The sequence below is a fragment of the Poecilia formosa genome, unplaced genomic scaffold, assembly GCF_000485575.1.
Source record: "Poecilia formosa unplaced genomic scaffold, Poecilia_formosa-5.1.2 Scaffold169, whole genome shotgun sequence".
NCBI lineage: Eukaryota > Metazoa > Chordata > Actinopteri > Cyprinodontiformes > Poeciliidae > Poecilia > Poecilia formosa.
Window position 1 is genome coordinate 10,916 of NW_006800108.1, and position 24,418 is coordinate 35,333.

The following is a 24,418-nucleotide window of genomic DNA, read 5'->3' on the forward strand; positions in this document are numbered from 1 at the left end:
CTCATGGCGGTGGTCGCAGGCTTGATTCCTGGCCTGGTGACATTTGCCGCATGTCTTCCCCCTCTCTCATAACCCTCTTTCATGTCGAACTACTTTCAGATAAAGGCCACTGGAGCCAGTCTCTGCAGTCACAGAAACAATTAACTGTGACCCCAGTAACTACACACACAATAAAATTGAATGACTTAACTTAAATTGTGAGCTAATCATCTGAGGTGGTTTGAACGTAAATAACCTCTAGGTCTGTTTTATTTCACCTTTGAAATGTAAATCAATATGCAAAAAGATAAATATTCTCATTTTAATTTTATTTATTTTCTACGGGACCAAATAAACGCCCTTCTTTTCCAACTTTTCACCCTTCATTTCACTCCCGATGGTACTGCCAACAACTAGAAAATTGATTTAACTAGTCACATCTTCAGACTGTGTTTATCTTACAGCCTATTTTGACATGCACTATGACATTTAAAACACAGTGGAGCGTCTATATTGACTAACATTATTCCTATTGGAAACGTTCTCAACTTGACCATGAACTTAAATCAATAACAGCATCCAGATGTAAGACACTCGTTTTCCCAGAGTACATCCTGGAAAACTCAACCACTTGTCAAAAACAGGTAGAGAGGGAAGAAAGAAAGAAACTATTTGTGTCAAATTCACAAGCACTGGATAACAGACAATAAATTATTTGATAAATTTCACTTCAGATAACATTGCAGTTTTTAACCACTGTACGGTGGAGATGAAAGGAAAACGAGGACGGTAGGTGGATGTTATCTTTTACTACAACAAACATGTTAATATTTGTGTGTATTGTAGTGATGAGGAGGTTTGCTGGTAGGGCACTGAGAGGACTGAGAACAGTAATGAGGAAAAGAAACACCTCATTAAGTTTTGAGCACAGGAGAGGAAGTGTTATGATTTGGGGTCATTTTAATCCAAAGAGCCTAAGGACATCACAGTTACTCAACCATTTATTCCTCTGCAGATGTAAAAAGTAGTTTTCTACTGACTGGATGAAAAAAGGTCCCATTTACACCCAAAACAACCCGAACAAGTGATCAACTCAAAACCATTCGCACCCGTTTACTCTCCGTCTCTCTCTCTCTCCGTCATTTAAGCACACCCGTTGCCACGGCAACCTCCTGCGCTCCACAAGCCGACCCGAGATTACATTAAAAATATAACATTCAGTCCGTTACAATATTAGGTTTGCAGGCTTGATATTTATTTTTGCGATTATTAATAAGCGCTCCCCTGAACACAGCGGTGGTTGATTAGTTAATTTTAAACTCTTGCTCTGCTAGTTATTTTGGTAATGGAACCGAAACGCACAGAATTGCGCAACACCTTACTGAAACAATAATTACTGACATTATTATTGTTGTTGGGTCATTAATTTGAACACGCTTTGTTGATTTTTTTTTTTTAATTTTTATTGTTGTTCTTTCATAAAGTTACAAACGTTTTTAGCGAGTCAGAGGAGGACGTGCTGGTTTCAGCGTCCCGACGGCGTTTCAGTTTGTCACCTGATGCCGAGATCGACTCAAAACCTTCCGCGATCGATGTGTTGCGCCCCTGCTTTAGTAAAGCAAAAAGTTTTTAATACACTAATCATGATAATAGTCTCATATTTTTTTTATGGCATTTTAACCCAAGAAGTGGTATAGTTTTAAGGATATAGCTGTGTGTTTACTTCAAACGCAAAACAAGCCTGCATGGAAAACATAAAATTACAAAGAGAAGTTATTTAGGTCGGCTGTTTTATGATTGTAAAACAAGTTGGGAATATGTGTCTTTTTTTTTTTTTGCTGTATAGTTTAAGCAACCTTTTCCTACATCAGACCCAATTTTCACCTGCAAACAAAGGTTATTATCTGATGTGAAACCGTGTAGTCAGTCTTTACAAAGGTCACTACACAGTTTTGGAGATTTTCAAGGTTTTTTTTTAGGTTGTGTAAAAGCACACTGGGTTGTACTATTTCCAAAAGAAATAATGTTGCACATATGTTGATTTTCCACATAAACTGCATCCAAAAGCAAATTATACAATTAAGTACAAGAAAAGGGTTTTTACTTTTTCATTTACAGCATTTCTTCAGTTTGTCAAATTCCTATAGGGCTGTAAAAAGGTAATGATCGGCTGAAGCCTAAACCTTAAACTGTGTTTGCTGTTCCACTGGATTAGAGGCAACTGTAATGGCACGTCTACACAGGTTTAGGCTTGCCTATTTGTGTTTTATAATAAGTTTTCTACAGATGTGGAATGACTAATATGGTATGAAACAATTACAGAATTATAAAAGCATCCAGATATTGGATTTTCATATGCCAAATGAGACGTGATTTTAATTTTCTTTTCCTTAAATAGGTCCCATTTACACCCATAGTTCAACAACAGGCCCAGAAGATTTTGGTTATGAATTAATGAATACTAATAAAGATTGTTTCACAGATCGTCATTGTCGTAACACCACGAAACAGTCGTTTTATAGTTTGCGCAATTAAAACAATATCAGAAATACATCAATAGATTTTCTTCAAGAGACGCATCAGGTTGTTGGTTCTGAAAACCAAACCTCTGATATGTAGCTAAGAAATGTTTCAATATTTTTGTGTGGTTGTTTAACTTTCATCTTCTTCATCATCCCGTTTCTTTTATTTCTATATTGTTTCATCATGCAAAATGCAGTTAATATTCATACGAGGATCTGACAAATCTGTCTTACAGCGGTGTCTCACAGCTCCGTTGCTGGTGACCTCCCACCGCGCAGGTTTTAGATCTTTCACGCTCAAACATTTGGTCCAATTTATTGCTAATAGGTCATGACCAGGGTTTCCACAGAGTACAACAACGAGCTGCCCCAGACTTTGAACTGAGTGTCTTGAACAGGAGAAACGCTGCAATTATGCACATTAGGGGGTCAAGGATGAGAAACAAAAACCATTTATTAATGAACGTCTTGGCCCTTTGTCTCATACTCTGGGTTTCATGGACTCTTAATGCTTGCATTAGTAAGATTTAAACCCTTAAACATCATAAAAAAAAAATAAAAAAATAAAAAAAAAATTATGCTGTAACACCATTTGTGGCGGATGCATTTTTTTTCTACTCAAGTTTTGTGTGTTTTTTTTTATTTTATTCTGCAAATGGATTTTATTTCCGAATCATTTCTTTATTGGTTATCTTTAGATGTAAAACATCAACAAGGCATGTGGAAACCTACATTTAGCACCTTCTCTGGAAAAAGTTAGGCATTATGAGTATTATGATTAAACTTTCTTCAATGAGCAGATCTTTTTTTTTTTGTAGAATGCAGGCAGTCACTAAGCAATTATCAGGTATTTTCTGAGATTATTATATTCAATAAGGCCTGCAGAAAATAAACAACCAAGAGTCCTGACTGAAGTTTATCAGTTCTGTCTGGATTCATTAAAAAATAATTCATAAACGTTTCTTGATCATTTATTGGCCATTTTCTTTCCAAATAATGAACTCTTTGATTTTTTTTGTGGTACTACAACCTTTATTCACTGTAATCATAAGTATGTAGAGCTGTTTTATTTCCACATATCTTTTGCTCAAATTAGCTGCTGGTGATGTACTTTTTATCCAATTTATGTTCATTAAATGTGCTTCTGATGACCGATCTGAACGTTTTGTGTAAAGGTTGTGCAATCTACGTAAATGGCAACTTTTAATCGACAATTTCTCTGAATATTTCAGGAAATGTAATGTTTATTTACACGTACTTGCACATCTCTGTGTAATATTAAAATGACGCGCTCGCATTTACATAAAGAGTGAGGTTAGAAGTTAATGCTATGGTAAGAAAATGGTCGATAACCCTCTTTTCCCCTCCATCCCTCTATTTCATCTTCATGTCCAGTAGATTTATTTCCTTCATGGGTGTTCAAAGTTCAGGGTCTCCAGTGACTGATTGATTAACAACACCTCCCTGAGTGGCACACACACACACACACACACACACACACACACACACACACACGACTGCACACAAAATCATTTTTCAGGTTACATTACATGTGGTCAATAGTCATTGCTGTGTCGTATAAATCACTGTTTCACTAGCCCTCCTGATCTATGTGTGTAACTCAGTGTGCATGTCTGGGTTTGAGAAGGGATGGAGATGCAGTTGGGGGTGGGGGGGATATGGAGGGTCCTTGATCATAGTGGAACTCTATCCATTAAATTAGTCATACTAAAAATAAAAAAATAAAAAACACACAAAGAAATGCACAAGCACAAGCAGATTCACTGTCCAGGTCACCCTTCCAGCTTTCTCAATGACCCAGTCCATTCATCAGAATAACATGTAGAGAGAGAGAGAGAGAGAGAGAGAGAGAGAGATTGCAACCGAAACATTCATTTTAATATACCCCAGAGACGGTGACAGGAAAATCACTAAATGAATGTACCCACTGTGAGGCCAGGACAATCCAAGACTAAAAACATCTGTCGGGGATTTTTTTTTAAATTCATTTCTTTCTTTTGGATGTGTTGAGGTAAGACAAAAATGTCTGAAATCCACATTTTTGCTATAAAAATCTTCCTATAAAATATTTTCAGTAACAAAGCAACATCGTATTATGTTCCTTAAACAATACACCTTGAAATCTTGGAAGCTAAAACAGCATTTCAAGGAGTCAAATTCACCCATTCTCAAATCATCAGACTTACCAAAACACTTTAGGTCAGATAGAGCAGGAATATTTATTTGTCCTCAATTATTAATACCAAGATGATACTGACACAGGGCTATGGTTTGAAACCGTTTGCAATAGAACAATAGTGGTTTCATATGTTCTGTATGTCTTAATTTCATTTGTAAATTTCAATTTACAAATGAAAGACAGATTATGCAAAGCGTTTAATCTAAAAAAAAAAAACAAAACAAAAAAAAACTAAAATTCAGAAACAATGTCCTGCTCGCAAAAAAAGACTAGAAAATGAAAACCAATGAATATTTGTTGTTGCACAGCTTACGATATCAAAAGTGTTTGGTGAGTTTTTAGTGGCCACCATGTGTGTCAGCTGTGCATGTCCTCAATGTCTCTCCATTTCTGAGCCACAGCAAAAACATTTTCTTCTTAAATTCACCTGTTTCAAAGAGATTTTTATTTATTCCTCTCCAGCAGAGTTTTTCTGATGAGTCATGTTGTATTTTTCATAGCTGTTTGATCATCTGCTATCCAGTTTTTCCACTTCCTGTTAAAGGAGCATGTGCCACACTACACAACAGCACAATAAATGAGTTTAGAAAAACCCAAATGGCATCTGAATATGGAAATAAAAAAGCATGAGCAGGCCTTATAACAGCCCATTGTCAGCAAATTAAAACACCAACCATGCGATAGCGTTTACTCAACACTGCTCATGTGGGTAAACATTTTGTTCTACTCTACTACAAATGATCTAAGCATATTTGTTTAAAATAAGTATTCTGTGCCTTCGTTGCCCCTGTATTTGGATTCTGTTCAGCCCTAAAAGTGTCTCGCTGACTCAGAGGATCTTGTATCATAAATGAAAGGACACATTTGTGGCTCGGTGACCTCTAAACCACATACACGCAGAGTTACTAAAGGGCAGAGTAAAGCTCATCTACCCTCAAACAGATATGCTTAAACGGAGGCAATCTGTGACACCAGAGTGACAGTCTAAACAGGTCCTCCTTACAGATAGCTCCCTGCGAGAACGCCCGGTTGCACACATAAGCCCATGAACGTGCACCCGCGAAAGAATAGATTTTAGTGAATTTTTTATTTTTTTTAAAATGCTTCAGCTGTCGTCTTCGTTTATCTCGTCGCGAGCCATCAGTGTGTATCTGCCCGTATGTCTGTCTGTCTGCGCCCAGCGTCATGCTGCAAGTCTGTGCGCTTCTCACTTTGTCACACTTATTGGCATCCAGTAGCGCAAACATCCATTACTTGCTATCCCTTTCAGCGTAGCTGTGATGTTCAAGGATGATAAATCCTTTTGTGGTGCGTCATGGAGGAAGGAAGAGGAGGAGGTTTGTCTTTGGAGTTGACAGGGGGCCATCGCCGCCGTCTGTTCAAGCCCGAAGAGAGAACCTGCGACACAGGCTAGACGGTGGATTAACTATTTTTTGCCCCAAAAAAGAAAAAAAATAAATCTTTCTCACACCAACATAAATGCGTAAATACAAAATAAACTGTGCTCTTTCTGCAACTATACTCTTCACTGTTGTAATTATTTTGAATCATTACCACTTGTATACATTTTAAATAATGTCCCAATTTCTTTGGACATAGTGTTCAGAGAACATTAGCCGGCCGGCGGGGTCTCATTATAGTCCATTACATTACAAACTGCATAGTGGATGCATTTAAATGCAATAATATATGAACAATAACATACACAGTCATGATAAGATGAATACGATACATTATTTATGCCAGTAAAACCAAAACAGCATTTCTGATTCCTGGACAATTTTTGTTTACCTTTTGTGTCTTCTTGATAGCGTTCCCAACACAATTCCATGTCACTGTGTCAAAAGGAGTTTTTTGTTCCCACTATTAAATGATAAATGTAGTGAGTGTCCTGTCCCTCTGCCCCCTTAGTCTGTCTCAGTCTCTCTCTGTTGCAGGCAGTTAGATAGATAGTGTGCATTTCCCCCTTGAGCTAAAGCTTGTTTAGGCTGTTGGCCATCCCATCACTTACCAATGAAACCCATCTCTCTCTCTCACACACACACACACACACGCACACACACACACAATGACAAAAGCGGTCATATAAATGCACATCCCGGAAGGGACGCCTGTTAATGTAGAAAGCGCGCAAACAGTATGTGTGCTTGTATGCACACACACCTGTATTTTGTAGATAGGTGAGAGATAGATTGGATGTGTCTTGTGGCATTTAAAGGGAGGTGTCGGGACTGACAGCTCCTTAAAGGGACAGTCATTACAGAGATATATGGATGTGGAAAGACAAGTTGGAAGGTGAGGATGAAATGGATCAGCAAGAGACGGAGCAAAAATGCAGGTTAAGAAGTATGAAGTTAAAGGAGACACACATACAAACGCTGCTATTCTGTCACTTTAGGAGTCTTTACAGGGATGTCATTTTTTTTTATGTAAGGCCTACAAGTATTGTCTGAGGCAAAGGTGCCATTATCATCTTGAGGTAGGGGATTTAGCTCAACCGAGATATTCTTCTATGCAACATTAGCTGACATATTTATGAATTTTATTATTAAAAATAAAACATGACATGATATATTGGATAAAATCTTATGTCATGGTGGGGTTATTCAAATGTGTGTGAATGAAGGTGAATCAAGCCAAGAAATCTTGAACAATCTTATCACTGCAGCTGAACGAAGATTGATTGAAAGTATTTTCCCAATATCACTTCTCATGTCAGTTCTTCTGTATGTTTTTTGTGCATCTGCTCCGTCTTCTCAAATATCTAGTTGGTCGTGGCAGAACGACGCTAATACTCAGGCAGGTTCTGCTGGACGTGTTTTCCTGTTAAAGGAGAGGTTTTCCTTTCCACTGTTGCTACATGCTTGCTTAATATGAAGGACTTCTGTAAAGTCAGTGATGCAACCCAAGCACATGTCCACGGTTGCTACGTGCTCATCCACTGCATCAGTCAATGACTTGATGCAATGACAGAAAACTTGTTAAGCTAATTTAAATAATAAACTGAGTTTGACTCACTGTTTAACAACAAGGATCAATTGGAATGCATGTCTGATAAATTTGAAATGACTTTTCAGATGACATTGGTTGTGAAATGATGTAATATAAACTGAACAGAAAATTGAATTCACAGATTGTGGTGTAAAAGTGCCTTGGAGTCCTCGGATTTGACAAAGAGTTATAAAAAAGCAGGTCATTTACCATTTAATAATGTCATCAGAGCAGACACACAAGTACAAACACTGAAATGGAGACTGTTTCACAATTAAAAACGGCTTACTTGTGCATTGGAGCTTTTTTCTGCATTGTAGGTCTGGTCCCTGGAACCTTTATAATAATTTGCCTCTCTCGTTTGACACATGGTGAAAATTAATAAATGCACGTGCTCATTCTATTTGGGGGCTTATGTTTTACCTATTTAACAAAAATAATTATGTTCAGTTTAATTAATTCACTGCATAAAAAAAAACAAAAACTGAACTATTGCCTCTTGCAAAAAGGCAGCTACAATAATGTCATTTTCCCCCCTCAAAAGCACCTGTTAGGTGGAGATAACATTTCCCCCACTTTTCTGTTGTTATTGTAAAGGTCAGCTCCATTGTTATAAATTTTTCATGTTTTATCACAGTAAACAACCATGTATCCCTGAGTGTGGTCTGTACGCACTGAGGCATGGTATATTGTCTATGGTTATAACGGTGTCCTTTCTTAAATATAGCAAGAGACCTCATGAGAAAATGAACAGATTTATTTGGTTATTCATACACATATATAGGACATATATTAATAATGAAACTGCTGACAGACTCTCGTGTGTGCTTGCATAAGTGTGGCTTAGCGTTCCGGTGCTAATGCTGCTAATTTCTAAATGCGATTTGTTCTATCCTATTTAATTTATAAGAAGTAATATTGAAGAATTAATATGAGAGATGTGACTTGTGTGTCATATGTGAAGACAGAGGACAAAACAATATTAGACACAGCACTTAAACTCGCTGAAATGTGTTCGGAAATATACAAACATAATATGGCTGTTCAGCTCAGATAGGAAAATGGTGCAATTTAGAGATTTTCTATATCTACCAAAGGCTGGAAATTACACTGAAATTGATGTTTAGACAAAATAATTGCAAATGGAGTCAAGAGCATTCGGAATTATTTAGATGATTATGGAGCAGCAGCAGCAGCAATAGGCAGAACATAGTGACTGTAAAAAAAAATATATATATCCTCCGTACATCAAAAATATTTAATCAGATTTAAAATGTATAAGAGCCTTCATAAAGTTCTGAATTAGATCAAATTTAAAGCTTAGAGTTTATACATAACACCACAGGTTTTCACCATGTCATTAACTTTGTTCAGATCAAACTAAAACAGAAAAGTTTGGGGGGAAAAAAAATAAAAATAATACCTACATACAACTTTGAAATCTGTAGAAACATTAAAAAATCTTGAAAACCATAGACTGGGATGAGGCACTGATTATTTATTCTGCCACAATAAACCTTATCTATCATTCATAGAAACAGCAAACCTATAGACATTTTCAAAGTTCAGCACAGTTGAAAACTCCAAGTAAGCGTATAAGCATGAAGTGCAGTACAGTCAAATGAAATGTTTTCACCTTGAAATGTACTCTAGATCTTTAGGGAATGAAAATGGTTTCTTGTGTCTTTAAGCTACCGAGACAATGCATGTAAGCAGATGTCATGAAACATTGAGTCAGAAATGCTTATCTTGGGGTGTAATAAGTGTTGTAAACGAGGCTTTTATTTATTACAGTTTTGTCTTTTTCCCGTCTGATGAACTTTCGTTTCTAATGTCAAGAGAATCAGATCTCTATTTTGTAATTTTTGTTCGCACACTGAAAAGAACAATAGGTGGGTTCATAAGACAAGGAAAGGACATTTTCTGGAACATCAGCACCTGTCACACCGTCAAAAACTTCCCCTTTGATACACTCCGGTTCCAAATTATACATTTGCATTGCAGAATGCGAAATTAAACACTCCCAAGGTTGTTGAATTCAGCACTGTGTTTTAGGATTGTAGCTGTGATGCCACTGTCTGGCTTTCTTTATGTTTATTGATAATCTCAAAGTGAAATTTCAGGGCTTTTCGACTGCCTGCAACTAGTCAGATAGTCACCAGGTTATAAAGTAAGCTTGACTTTTGTTTCATCCATTGCTTGTCCATAGTATGTGACAAAGTATATCCTTCTACGTAAATACTCCATCTGCAGAACTGCATGCTAATATTGGCGTGAAGACGTCAACTGAGAAACAATCTGCTACGGGTCGAGCCGAGGCCATTTATAGCAGAATGACATTTCATATAACAGTCTATATTCATACAATTCCCTTGGCCCATTGAGGGTACACAGGCTATAATGGTCAAGTGACAGACAGTGATTAATTGATATGTCAAGCTTGTGGGTGTCCATGCATGTGCATATGTTTTAAGGTCACTACATGTTTTTTTTAATTGAATTCTTGTATTTTTGCCTTGAAGGATAATGGAGAGAGCAACCGAGCAGAGAGGAAAGCATTGTTCTAATGCTCTTTGTGTTGGAGCGTTTATGTATCATTACACCTGTCAGCCTCTTCTCTGTTCTTTTAGTTTCCCTCTGGGTCGGGGACTGAAAAGCGTTACCAGAACTCGAATAATCTTAAACGACGTGCATCTCTGTTTGTGTATGCACACATGAGAAATTAACTAAATGACAGGAGCAAAGAGTGGCGAAAGGGTCGCTCTGCAGCACCTCGTGGGTGGTGATTAGATTTTCTAATATATTTGAAAGTAGTTAAACACACAACTGGAAACGGGGACACAGAGTGACAAGTTTAGGGCCAAGCAACAGAGCCAAGGTGAGTTTAATCTTTACTCAAATCCATCTGTCAAGCTGAACTTAGAGTTCCAGCTCTGAGCAATGGTGCAACACAACAAAGTGGCGAGGTGCTAAAACATCATCTGTTGGTGAATTTTGCCTACTTGTAAACCTATGTCTCTCATAAAAGAGAGAAATTGTTTCAGTCTATGATTTGAACAATTGAAGTTGGATCTGGACTTTGCCTGGGCTATAGGAGTCTTGATTCAAACCGTACTATTGTTTTGCGATTGTTCCGCCAATCTCAAAATTTTGCACTCTCCAACATATGTTTGTGTGGAAATGCTCCTTGTTTCATTTTACAAAGCTTCCCATTAACACTCTTCAAAACGTGTCCATAATTTAGATGCCTTTACTGCATGAGGTACAAGGAAAGTATCAGCAAAGTATTCACGCTGATGAAGCTTTATACTGCACTTTAGAAAGTTGAAAATCCATAATCCCATGATGTGAAAAGATTTTAAAATGGCAAGATTAACCAAGTGAAAACACCTCCGTCTCTTACTTTTTGTTGTAAAAGCAGACCAGGATAACAGGGATGTCATGTGAATGAGTCATAGCAGCTACATCTCCGCCGTTTGTGTTATGCAACACTAAAAAAAGGATAATTCCTCTTTCATCCCACGTCCACACACAGATCACTGATGAGTGCATTCTTCAAAGTAAAAACTTCCCATTAGAGCAGCTTCATCTGGATATTTCCTCATAATAAGAAAGAAAAATGATTCACTTTGCAAAATATTCCAGAGACATGGTGGGAGGGTTAGAGGAGTCAATCAACAAATTGTTGTGTGGACGAATGCCACGTGCTTTTAAAAAACCCCCCCCAAAAAACAAGCGTTGTGAAAGCTTCCAGGACCCACGAGAGTCTAAAAATTAATTATATCCCCTTATAATGAGGAAAAGTTGGAATTTAGGTTGAAAACCAATGTATTCATGAAGACATGTTTTGAAGTTAGCGTTTTGCGTTACTGATCATCTGGCATAATTTCTGCTACCCTTGACCAAATCTTAGAGAGAATGCTTTCACACAGCTTTAAATTTCCTAGAAAGCATTCAACGCAGGGTTCAGATCAGCCAGTAGAAAACAGTACTGCAATAACCTTTTTGTTTTTCGTTTAATCTTTTTTTTGTCTCCTTGTTTCCTCTGTGTTCCTACGTACACTCAATCCCAAACTGTCCTTTCTTCACATCCTTTTTATCGTTTCCTCTACCTTTGTCTTGTTCTCTTTAATCTGTGTGTATTGTGAGCCAGTGTATCCATCCCCTCCTCCAGGGACAGTGGGTTGGCTCTGGGGCTCTTCATAGTGATCTATTCCCTGAGGTAAAAAAAAAAAAAAAAAAAACTTCCCAACACCTGGGTGACTGCCCTTGAGGTACCGTCTGAGCGAGTCTGTATGTACTGCACATATGTGTCAGGGGACTACAAGGCATCCTGGGGGCAATGCTATTTAGCCACCAACAGTTCTACAATATTATAGCAGCATGTTAACATTTTGCACAGGATGGTCACAATCGATAACGTTCAGAGATCTTAAAAAGAGACATTAAGACATCAAGGTCTAACAAATCTTAAGATTTCTGCACACAAGAAAATATTTGGTACTGAAAGTTAAAAATGAAGGCAACATTAATCTCCATACATTCTGATGCTATTAGACAAAACTGCAGTCAACTGTCTTTTTAGAAGTCATCTAAGTAAACAAAAAACCTGCGTGTGATTTTAATCTCAGGATAAATCAGTTGGTTCTATGAAGGCCTCAGAGGTTTGCTAGAGAACACCGGTAAACAAAAAAGCATCATGCAGTCAGAGGAACACAGCAGACAGGTCAGGGATAACATTGTGAAAATGTTAACAAGCAGGTTTAGGTTCATGAATCAATATCTCAGGTTTTGAACACCTCATGGGGAATTCTTCGATCAGTCATCTGAAAATAAAACAATCATGGCGCAACTCTACTCTAATCTACAGAGACATGGTGGTCTCCCGTAAACAGACCGGTCAGGTAAGGACAGCGTTAATCGGAAAGGCTGAAAACCTCATGCTACTTCTGGATGAGCTGCAGATACTCGCAGCTCGGGTGGCAGGATCTGTAGAGAAAACAGTTTCTGAATAAATCTTTATGGACTGTACGAAAGAAGAACTATTGCTGAAACACGGCCTCTGGTCCCGTTTGGAGGTTGCGAGCCAAAATAGTACTACAAATTTCTGTGTAAACACACCTTCCACAAGGTGAAACATGGTGGTGGCACTGTCATTCTCTGGGAACAGTTTTCTTCAGCAGCAACAAGGAAACTGTTTAAAGTCGATGGGAATATGGCAGGAGCAATATTCCTGAACAAAAATCAGTTAGACTTCAAGAGATGAATATTTTTTTTCTTAGAAAACCACTACTACACATATGACTTTTTGTTCTTCCTAACTGCAAGCATCGTTTGCATATGGATGAGACATCCAAACACAAGGAAAATGTTGCTGGATTCAATGTCGGCAACATTTGAAGCCATATTGCTGATGTAACTTCAAATATGTTTTGTTTGCACATTTGTGTTTTTATGTTCACTCCTGTTCAACATCGAAGATGACCTTAAGTAAGTGGCCTAATTAGGCAAATAAAAATAAATTAATGACAGATTCTCCAGATTTACTGCCCTTAAACTCATTTTCCCACTTTAACAGAAAGAGGAGGCGAAAAGCAATTTACCCTGAGGTGGATTAACACATCTTGCAAAAACAACCTGTCAACATTGTGACAAAAAGGAGATCTCCGATTAGCTGCGAAGGATCTTTATGGCCATGAGATCTGGCTTATGACTGACACACATCACTGTTCACAGTACAGTAACAATTACACCGTAATATTTGCCGGTCTAAACGGAAAGAACCGAGCAGATCAGAATTAATGACTTTTACAGGATGAACTGAAAGACAAGCAGATGGGTTGGAAGTGGGGGGTTTAATTAATAAAGAGACTGAGATGGAAATAAAAAAAAAATAGAGAGAGAAGCAGAATAATAAACTGAGTCAATTATAGGCATCTTGTGCAAAGCAGACCTTAGCCCGAGGCAGATTTGGTAAAAGAAACGAGGATAATGTGCATCAAACCAGGGTTTCCGACTTACATGCATTCTGGTAAGAGATGGTTGTCAGAATCGATCTTCAGTGAACACTTTAAAACCTTTTCTCTTCCAAAATTTCATCAATCAATTTACATTCATACGGCATTTTGATCGCTAAGCAAGGAGAAAGAAAAGAATGTAAATTTTCTTAAAAGTGTATGGCATTAAAACCTGCAACCTCCATTAAAAGCCTCGCCTCTAAAGCACTCATTTGAACTCCAGTAGGTGTTTTTTTTTTTTTGTTTTTTTTAACAATTTATGTGCAAGAGTTTGCAATTATGCACAAATCAAAGCAAGATATTTTCACTAAAATTTTTTCAGCTAAATTTTACGCCAAATTGGACACCTGATGGACCCCCAGCTGTTCCGAAATGTGTTTACAAGACCAGAAAAAAAACAACACTGCAGGAAAGTTGACATGGTTTATTTGCAAGTTAATTCATGTCCAAAGGGACTGTTACAAGCTGGGATAATTTATGCATATTTTCCATGTTGTTTCCCCCTTCCTTTCCTATCTTTTCTGTCTTTTTTTTTTTTTTTTTTTTACAAAAACAGCTTAAAAAATGTGAACATTTGCATCCAGACTGTAGGCACTCGCAGAACCCTATATGCAATGACTCAAAACTAAATACACAAAACAAAACTAACCACCGAGATTCCAAAGTATTCTCTGACTACATGTGTCAATACTTTGTTTAACCACGTTACTGAACAAAGCACATTCGCCTATTTGCCGTTTCTCCTACATGGCCACAAAGGGCCTCTTGGAGGCTTTGCTGTCGTTTTATCTTCATATAGTGAAATGAAGAGTGCTTTGTAATGTTTTCCAATTCTAATCACCCAAACCTACTTAAAAATTTTAAACAACTTTATCACTGATCTGTCTACTTTGTTCCTTGGTTTTTGCTTTTTGTTTGTTCCCTGAAATCTTTTTTATTGCTTGTACTGGAGATTTTTAGAGTACTGAAATAAAGGAGACTAAGTACAAATCCACGTCACTTCTCAAGTTCAAGGAGTGTGCTTCCTTTTGTAAGGTTGCTGCTTAAAGATACCCATATATATCCTTTTTTCTTCCCCCTTCTTTAATGTCTTATTTAACCTTGGTAAAGTGTTTTTTGGATCTTTCAGCACACACACACACGCACACACACACCACTCCACACGCACCTCTTACCGCCTACAGGGCAGAACTGATGCGGGAGGAGATGAAATACCACTACCTCAGGGGTAAACACACCTCGATTCACGCTCACACAAACCACTCCCTTTAACACCGAGGCGCACGCGAGCACATCTACGTCTACACGCCCTGCTTTTCCTCCCCGAAAAGTGCTCTCGATTTCTTGCAAATATTGTCCCAACATCAAAGACCAAATTTGTTTATTTTCACACCAATCACACACACCGCTGTTTCCCATGGCCTTTGTCTGCACTTTCCTCCTGGGCCTTTGGGGCGGAGCGTGCACGTCTCTCTCTCTCTCTCTCTCTCTCTCTCTCTCTCTCTCTCTCTCTATGCCTCTGTGCGTTTCTGCAGCTTGTGTGAGTTCAGTTTGTGGCTCCGTCTCTGGTTTCGCGACTGCGTCCTGCGCGTGTCTGTGGGTTGGTGTGACTTAGCCAGGTGTAAAAATTGGTGTTGCAGAAGATTGGAGATACAAACTAGGTCAGGGCAAGAACTGGAAGGGGAGCCAGAAGAAGAAGAGCGCTCTAAAGAAGGAGATTGGCGTGACCAGATCGGACTTTTTCTGACATACCGTGATATGCACGTGTCTCGCTTGTGGTGTTTTTTTTTTTTTTTTCCACTTGCGCATGCGTTGCGGCTTCCAGGCATTGCAACTCATGTTCCATCACATCATCCATGTAATACATGTTTTTCAGTCCTGATACTCTTAAAGTGGGCAAGTCAAGTTCAAGACCTCAGAAGCCTGAGGTGTGACATCAAACTCACAAACAGAGCTCCTTTTTAAGGCAGCTAACTTGGGATTAGCACTCTGGTTTTGAAACCAGAAGTTACATTCAGGGAATTGCCTTGGGTCCAATTTTATCTAGTCTTGGACCAGCATTTTTACTGTAATGTTTTTAATATTGCACTCTGGTTTCATGAGACGGTGGAATAGCTTCTTGGCGTATTTCAGTCTCGGGCAGAGGTTCACTTTCCAGCAGGACAATCATAACCATGCAGGGAGACCAACAATACATCAGAGTATATTTATTTCTCAGAATGGCCCAGTCAGAGATCAGACCAACATTCAAATTAAAATCTATGGAGATTGATGATCAAAGACTCTCTCCATTCAGTCTGACATAGCTTAAGCCATTCTGTAAAAAAAAATAAATGAATAAATAAATAAATAACGGGCGCAAAAATGTTCAAAGCTGATGGAGATACACCCCCCAAACGACTTGTAACAGTCACTGCAGCGAAATACGACTCAGGAGGTCTGAATCACACATCCACGCCATGCTTTTGGAGAGAAGCGTAAAGCTGCTTTCTTTTTCTGGAGTTTCTTCCAAATTAGAGATGCATGGAAAACACAAAGTTATTCTCCATCGTTGCTACATTGATGAAATAAGTGTCGTTTCTTCCTTTTATGTTCACTCAACTATTTTCTTGCTCTCCCACCTTCGGTCCCCTTTTCTGCATTAGAACCTTCCTGCAGTCTCTCTAATCTCTAGTCACGTCTCTATTTCGGAAACTATTTTGGATTCGTTGACAAAGGGAGGTCGTCTGCAGGAAGAATGGGGGGTGAGGTTATTTTAGTTTGACGAAGATATATTTAGTAAAATAAATAAACAAATTAGACATTCTGTAAATTTGCCTCGACTTTACCACAGCCGCTGGGCAACGCGCCGTAGTTTGGTGTGGTTTTTAAACGGACAAGTTTACTTTCAACAGTATCATGAATTGAATTATTTGTATGTGACTGCCATACATATTTGTGATGCCTAATTCATTAAAGGAGAATACTGCACAGAGGGGCAGATGGCTACCATGTGAAGTACCACTTCTTCACAAATTACAATTTGTGCTTTCATTTCGTTGTGTGGTGTACGTCATCCTCACTTTGCGCCTAAGCAACATTTGTGTCTTCATGTTCTGTTCTTGATTTAAGCAAAAACAATGAAGCTTGTTGAGGGACATGTGGACATTTTTCCTTCTCACAAAGATACTGTATACGCATCAAAGAATTTAGAGTTGGAAATATGTCCTTTGAGTTGAAAATCAAAGGGAGAGAACTTGAGAGGACCATGCGTCTCGGACAAGAAGCAGGAGGTGATGCAAAAAGCATCCCATTGAAACTGCTGCGCTTCTTTTCTAGCACATCTAGAACAGCAGATAAGCCAGCCATGATGACTGGTTTTGAGTCCATAGCAATGCCACTAGTTGAACAAAATCCACACTGGTGACACTTCACAGAGAAACGATAATAAGGTCTGCAGAAACGAACACGGATGCGTCAGCTCTTCTCCACATGCATGCTTAACTGCCGTTTTACAAAACTGTCCTCCTCCAAGGTCTTGCAGAAATTTTAGGACAAATTTGGCAAACAAATCTTCCAGTGAACTCCAAAGTGAATGTTGCGAATAATTATTTTTGTCAATATACTAGCCCTGAGGAACATAGAAAGTTTCTAAATGTAGCATATCGTTCATTGTTTGGTCATTATGGTTCATCGTGCACTTGTTAAATTTTTCTGTTTCCTTTCCACAAAAACTGTGGGAAATTAAAGGAAATACCAAAAATATAAAATCACAGGCAAAGAGAAATGAAAAATGTTTTTTTTTTTAAAAAAAAAAAAAGAAAAACAAACATTTACTGAATGCTGAGTTTTTAAGTATACACGCGCCCATTTCAACTTAACCAGATGCAGTTTATCATCTCATATCAAACTTCTTGAAGCAGAACGGGATGAAAGTCAGCACTGACATTCATACCGAGGTATGACAGGATTTTCAAATGTGAAAACTAATTTGCGCCTCTTTATCCCCTTTTTCTTACTTTCTTCTTGATGAAAGGACAATAATTGCTCTTGTGAAGGTCAAATGTACCACCTGCAGAGAATAATGCCCTTCTCTATCCAATTTAGACTCACCGAGTTGAAAACAAAATACCTGTCATTACTTTTGAGCATTGCCCTCCTCTCTCACACATTTTCCTCATGGGCTGTTTATTCCAGTGAGGCAGGGTCCATCACAGACATTAGTCATTAACTCTAGCAGAGCAGAGAGTACATTTTGAGAAGTGCATTAAGACATGCGTGATGGTGGACCGAGCAAGATTACCATGTTGGGTTGAAATTCAGCACTTGCTGTAGTTCTGCCTTCTATTCCGATTGTTGCTACGTTTTTTTTTTTTGTTTTTTGTTGTTTGTTTTTAAGGTTTGCAAATAACCTTGTTAGAACTGAGAGCAAAAGCACATAAGAACACTCTGCCATGTCATTTTTAAAAAATCAAATCTCATCCGATGGCAAGATATTCTCTGTTCAACAGCCTTCGCTGAGCACAATCAAAAGCTGAAATTTAATGTGACGTATGAAATAAGGACTAATGACTTCTATGAAGCTGCTGCTAATGAAGAGATTATAGATATGTATGAATCGACTGTCCAGATCCCACAGATTACCCTTATTATCCTCTATTCAGGTGACTCAGGCAATGAGTTTCCATTGTTCCTCACTGGGCACAACTGTGATTTTTCTTTTAATAATCCAATGGGTAAAATGCAACCCAGATACGGCTGTGAAAAACTATATTTTCTCTTTTTTCTTTTACATAATCCGTCTTACGCATTTTAACAGACAAAGATGACTTTGGAAATAAAATTCCAGCTTTCAAATAAAGCGTTCCAAACCAGCCAGGCTGGATGTGGAAGTGTAACTGACCACACCTTTTGACTACCACAGCCGAGGAAATCAGTCAAATGTATAACCTATTAGGATGCTAAGGGGGCATCTCATTTAGCTGTGGAAACTTAAGTGCTTCAAATGAAGGATTACTTGGTATGTTTATGGTTTTTAGTTGAGATGGTTTCAGTGGCAACAGTAGGAAATTAGAATCTAATGTCCTCCAAAACTGTTTTGTCATTTACCTAATTTCTTGTAGCGTGGCAAAAACTGACTTTCCCTCGTGTGCAATCTTTGGGTTGACCCATCCTGTCTGCTCTGTGCTAATTATTGCCACCTCTGTCTAATCGTCCCCCCGACTACATGCCGCCCTTTTTTCCCTCCTCACATTTGTAGTACATCTTTCTTTACATAGCCTCTCTTCATCCTGCCTTTGCACCCTTGATCTGTAACAGTTTGACAGCAACCTCAGTCGCGTCTTGATTTACTTCAGTCTATCATTTTGGGATTTTAGACCAACTGCCTTTGAACTTGCAAAGCATTTGTTTTTCTTTGTAGGTCCAATTTAAAGTGTTTTGTCTCTGCACCTTCTTACACCTTTGTTATTGAGGTCTTTTTATAGTCCTTGACCCCAGCGACACATATACAGTGAGGTCGGGAGGTTGGGCCAGATCCATTAATACCATAACTAACTCTCAATTCTGCCTTTTATCGCACAATGTCCTGCTTTCTTCTTCGTTTAACTTGGACTCTCCTCCCTTGTATTTAAGGAGTGTGCTGCCATCGACACTTTTTGAGTCGCCTCAAAAAGGATGATGCATCATTTACTCTAATTATTGTTGATTTGTGTGAGACGTGGTGCAAAACAAAGGCCACTTGAAACATTTTTTGGCTTAAGTTTAGCAAGAATTAATCAAATTCCAACTTCTGCTCGTAATGCAGTCAGAAATTACCTGAAGATGCAAAATAAGGGCGTGTGCGAGGGAGATACAAATGGGGGAAAAAAATGTTTTATTTCATAAAAGGCAAATTTGTGAGTAAAATGTGAAAATTTCACACACACGTACTTTTATGAGGGTTCGTGTTTCATAAGGAAAAACACTGACAAATCATACAGAGATGGTCTTTGCTTAGACTGCAACAGCACAGTGGTATGGAGACTATACGGGTCGGAACCTGGGCAGAGAGAGAATGGTTTGTGTGAGTTGTGCTTGTATATTTTGTGGGCCTGGACAATCGTGTGAATGTGTGCTATCCATATTAATCAAAGTCCTGATAATTACAATTTTCCTGTTAATGGTTCTGACCTTTAAATTATCATTTAGCCCCGTGGCCGTGTTCATGTTTATCTTTGAGCATGGTTGGGTGTGTGCGGGTGTGAACGAAAGGAAGAGGGAGACAAAATGGTGAAAAAGAGAAAGCGAGAGAAAATGAGACAGCAGAGGTAATTTGGCTTAACTAGTGGGGCGATTGTGTCGATGTGGGCCATAAATCTTCCTTACTGACAAGAACATGCACACACACACACACACACACACACACACACACACACACACACACAACAACAACAACAACACACGTGAACGCAATCCTAACATCATCCCATGCTATTTTGGATGAACAGAAAATCCTAATAAACCAATAGAGATACAGAGAGCATCTTAAACCTTCTCGCTTCGCCTCCGTTCTCATGGATGTCGCCTGGTAAAACAGTAATCGGATGGAAAGCACCAAAATCCAACTCTGATTCCCTTTGTAGTCTATTCAACTCTATTCATTTTTTTAAAAATTTTTTTACATTAACTCTGCAGGGGTATCTGAGGCCTAAAAGCCACTGGATTGTCCAAGAAAAGGTTGATTAGTGAAGCTGGTTGATTAAAAATGATGCCTGCTGAACCAAACGAGCACAGTTCATTTCACATGATGAGAGAATTGCTTTTCAGCAACAGACCAAACATCCGGATGACTCCCTTTATTTCTAGAGACATAATAGTGAGAAGTGAATTGCATCCTCTGCCTGTTCTTGATGGAGCATTTTCAAAAATATAATCAAGTCTGAGTTAAGAATGCGAAAAGACGCTGGAACTGGTTAGCTGAGATGCAATAAATGCATGATTTTATTATATTATATTATATTATATTATATTATATCATATAGCTAGCCACAGGTTCTTTAAAATATGTAATTATTCTCCATTTCATTAAAGTTTGCATCCAGTTTAAAAGCAATGAGAGATTGGTTATGTCTCAAATATGGCATTTTCTTATCTAGAATTTGTATAAAAATGAAAGAGGAATTTCCATCAGGAAACAGGTGTTGGTTGACAACAAAATTATAAGAAACTGTTACTATTGAACCTGTTTTTGGATATTGTTTTGATGGACAAACTAGACTATGAAACAGTAAAAACAGCTGCTGGTGAGAAATAAACTCTTTAATTGACCAACACAGCTGTAGACTTACTGATTTTTACGGAAGCTTTCTTTGGTAAGGTGGTGTGTGTGTGTGTGTGTGCGTGTGCGTGTGTGTGTGTGTGTAGCAACACCTTCCATTCAGGGCCTCAGACATTTTAACGCAACGCACAGTTTTATTTGCATCGCCAGTTAAACACAAACTGATTCAATTTGCTTTCCAGGTTTTGCCTATATGCATGTATTGATCAGTTATAGTGCAGGTATACATGGACTGATTATTAACTGATTTGAAGCTGAAAGTTTTTCTGTTAATCTGGTTATAGGGAACTCCAAATACGAAGCATAAGCCATGGTACTACTTTTTAAACAATGCTTTTATGTTAGCTCACCACTTCCACTTTCATCTTAGAATATGGCAATCTTATTTGCAGCTTCAGTGTAGTTATAACCACAAAGGGATACATTTTCAAGGAATAAACTCCTGAACATACTGGGAACCAGTGTGGAGGGTACGCTGCCATTTGCTCTGTGACTAAATGGTCTGGACTCCAGTCCATCATGATGGGGGATGGAAGTAAATTCAGGGAAGAGGGGAATATATTTTATTGATTTTCAAACTGTGACAATGGCTGAAAACAGTAGTTCTCCAGAGCCCTGCGCTCATTGGTGATAAAAAAGCATTTTATACCACTTTGTCTGCTCAATCCTGACCAAGCTCATTTTACCTGTCAGTACATCCAGAAACATCAACTTCCAATTACTTCCCCATCATGAGGAAGAACAATTTATTAGTAATTGTTTAGGGATCGCTTGCTTTTAAGCATTATGTTTCTTGACAAAGTCTATATTAAGAGACAGGTTCCTGACAAATGAGGTCCAAACCCATTTGTCTCTGACAGAACCAGTACATTACCATTAACACTTTGATTACTAATGCCAGCACTGGGCATCAGTGTATGAAGTAACTATGTGGTGCTTGACAGATCTAGCAATTACCTCACCTAAAACTTAACTCCTAATAATTAAAACAGGAGCAAAACAGCTCCTTCACAAACCTGACCCACATTTCAGATCCGTATATTACCAGTTTCTCCTCTCTCTTTTGCATTTTTTTAATTACCAAATGCAACAGGAAAAGTTTTTTTTTTCCATCAGAAACTGAAAACTTAGATGCTCTAAATTAGAAGAAGTAGATGCTACTTCTTAACAGCGGCTAAAATTGGAGGCTGACACTTGACCGTAAGTGACGTGTCCCGTAGCCCATTTGTGAGAAGTGTCTCGTGAAAGGCAACGTCATCACCTGATACAAAAATATATCTGCCCGCGACAGAGAATGATTCATTTAGCCGAACACTTTACCAGGACAGCTCTTTCGAACCTTTGAAGACATCTACGCTGAGTGAGACTGAGATCCTTCCATGTCATCTGCGACTCTTCACACCTCGATAACAGACTGTCACAGGCCTCTAGGTCAGGCATGCCGGCGGTCTCATGAAGGGCCTTCTTTTATTGGCCTTTCTCTAACACTCAGGTTGAAATTTAATAAAAGCTCTTTCATACATAGAAGCAGGTTGGTAACGTTTTATTATCGGTGCTGTGATAGTTGTCTAAAAAAAAAAAAAAAAAGGGGGAACAATAGCACAAAAAAAAATAAAAAAAAAAAGTTTTTTTCTTTTTTTTTTTTTTTTTCCCTAAATCTAACGTGGATGTTCGGTATGCAGTTGTATTCAGTCCCATTTAAATCAGCTACAACCAACTTCGCTTAGATGTAACGTAATTAGTAAATAGAAAACTTGTCTGCATGTTAATTTCAACGTAAATACAACAGATCTGTGAAAGCATTCGATGTATGTTAGAGAACATACATCGAATGAACAAGCAGCATTATACACATCACAGCATACAGATTAAGGTTAATGGTCAGTAGAAGACTAAAGCAGGGTTGGGTTATAAAAAACATATCCTAAGCTTTTAATAGCTCATGGAGAATTGTTCAACCCATCACCCAAAACTGCAATACGCATGGCACAACTGTGAACCTACCAAGACATGACAGCCGAAGTGACAGGCTAAGAAAGCACTAATCAGAGAAGCAGGTAAGAGTCATACATTAGATTTAGAGGAAGTGCAGAAGTCTATTGTTCAGGTGGGAAAGTCTGTTGACAAAACAAATTTGTCAAACTCTCCATAAATATTATAAAAGGGAACTATTGCATGAGAGTCGGCATTTTCAGATGCTATCCAATCTGACTGGACTTAAGCTATAAGCTGGAAAGTAGCAGCATTTTTTTTTTTTTATCTCTAGATGTGCAAGTCTGGCACAGACATGATACCAAAAGACCAGCAGTTTTATTTAGATATTTTCTCAGAGGGGACCAACCTTTAAGCTTTTTATTTATAGAAAAAAATAAAGTTAAAATTTAGTGACCTTCTATTTTCATTATGCACAACTTTGTGTTGTTCTATCATATAAAAATCCCAGTGAAATACAATCAGGTGTGTGGTTGTAATGCAGCAAAAATATTATGAAAATTCATGCGACAGAAGTACTTTACAAGATGAAAAGAAATTACTAATGATAAAAGTAGTGTTTAATTTTTACATGTCAAAATGTATTTATTTTCAACCAGTTAACGTCTTTTTGTTTGTTTGTTTTTCAGCATCAGCTAGAGCATTCTGCAGCCAAAAAAAAAAAAAAAAATCAGATATGTGCAGCAGAAGCAGGTTACTTGACGAAAAAGAACAAGGAGAAGCATGTCTTGTGTTGAGCCTGCTTTGCTTTAAGGTTGGATACACTTGATTCCAGGATTTAGTTCCACGTGGAATTTCACATCCACATAATCCTAAATGGAATTAAGAGTCTAAATCTCAGTTGGTTGCTCATTTCTCTAGCTTACATGTTTAATGACTTCTGAGCACATCTGAGGAGATTTTTTTATCTTTTTTTATTTCCAAGGATCAAACAAAACAGCAAATTAGTATAAAGTTGTGTCATGTTTTGACAGTATACGTTTGTTGTTTGGCCCTATAGCGAACATCCAAATTTAGTACAGTTTAATTACCGCTGGCATAATGTAGACGTGTGTTTTAAACACACGCCACTGCTTGCTAAGTAAGACCTGGCTGCTGGAAATTATAGATGAGCAGCCAGCAGCTTTTGTGACAAATAATTAAAAATCTAATATCAATGACCACTTTCTTGCAGGGGAAATCCCCTAATAAAAATGTAATTGTATTGAGAGATTGTGAGGGCTTTTTTTTTTTTTTTTACTAGTCAGTTTTCACAACAGGGTGTTTCAAAAGTGATTTAAAAATAACCTAATTTACAGCTTAATTATTAACTTGATCTTTCAATTCAAGAGTTAAATTAATAAAGTCGAGCACAAAGGCTTTTAGGCTCTTATTGATTGGCAGATAAAATCATAAGGGAAGGTGAGGGCTATCGTGTATC

At 38.0% G+C, this 24,418-nt stretch overlaps 1 protein-coding gene and 1 long non-coding RNA gene across 3 annotated transcripts in view; one reads left to right on the top strand and one right to left on the bottom strand.

Annotated features, from left to right (window-relative positions):
* LOC107837722 (uncharacterized) lies at positions 1-23,391 on the top strand. Its single transcript, XR_001663767.1, has 3 exons — positions 1-118; positions 20,537-20,544; positions 23,381-23,391. It is a non-coding gene; the product is annotated as an uncharacterized LOC107837722 (long non-coding RNA).
* The window catches only part of csmd1a (CUB and Sushi multiple domains 1a), a 120,726-nt gene that overhangs the window by 4,815 nt on the left and 91,493 nt on the right, over positions 1-24,418 (bottom strand). The window lies entirely within an intron of this gene.